This window comes from Rhagoletis pomonella, unplaced genomic scaffold (genome assembly GCF_013731165.1).
Source record: "Rhagoletis pomonella isolate Grant_MI unplaced genomic scaffold, Rhpom_1.0 Rhpom_scaffold_00005, whole genome shotgun sequence".
Lineage (NCBI taxonomy): Eukaryota > Metazoa > Arthropoda > Insecta > Diptera > Tephritidae > Rhagoletis > Rhagoletis pomonella.
Window position 1 is genome coordinate 41632541 of NW_023458559.1, and position 695 is coordinate 41633235.

At 35.3% G+C, this 695-nt stretch overlaps 1 protein-coding gene across 1 annotated transcript in view; it reads right to left on the bottom strand.

Moving 5' to 3' along the window:
- LOC118738944 (chondroadherin-like protein) overlaps positions 1 to 695 on the bottom strand; it is a gene marked incomplete in the record, with an annotated part of 572834 nt that overhangs the window by 490301 nt on the left and 81838 nt on the right.

The following is a 695-nucleotide window of genomic DNA, read 5'->3' on the forward strand; positions in this document are numbered from 1 at the left end:
GGTTAGGCCTCGATAAAGTCTTAAAAAGATCCCGGGATCCCGGGACTAAACCAACGACATCCCGAAAATCCCAGGATCGTACAAATCGAAAAAATTAACATCCCTAATGTATATGTATGTAGATAGGCGCCCGGCTTAATTGCGCAGCTACGCTTGCGATGGTAATTCTGCGAACTCTCACACGACTAGGCTCAGACCAGGGATGGAATTCTGGATGGACAAATCTGAAGTCCGTTTTGCGCCATCACGTCTAGATTTTTTCCTAACCTCAAAAAACACCTCCGATTTTCACTGTCACGTAAAATTCGATTCGTATTCAGCGACCCCAAAAACATATGATAGACTAAATAATTAAATTAATTTATATTAAATAATTAAATTATTACAGTAAGTCACTCTGATGAGGGATTACTTAGTATTACAAAGTATTTATTCCAATTATCGACGGGAAATACACCGAAATATAGCTATTCTGACATTTTTACACATATATGTATGTATGTGCCTATATGCGAAATAATGGCAGTGAGACTTTTTGACCAGTTTCGTCTATTCTTATCATTGATTAATTTTTGATTGATTTTATATAAAAGTCTAACCCATAATATAACTAACACCATATATATATGTATACAAATCGATATTTCAAACTTTGTACACGAAATATAAAAAATTCAGCAGGCTTTCGCAACAAC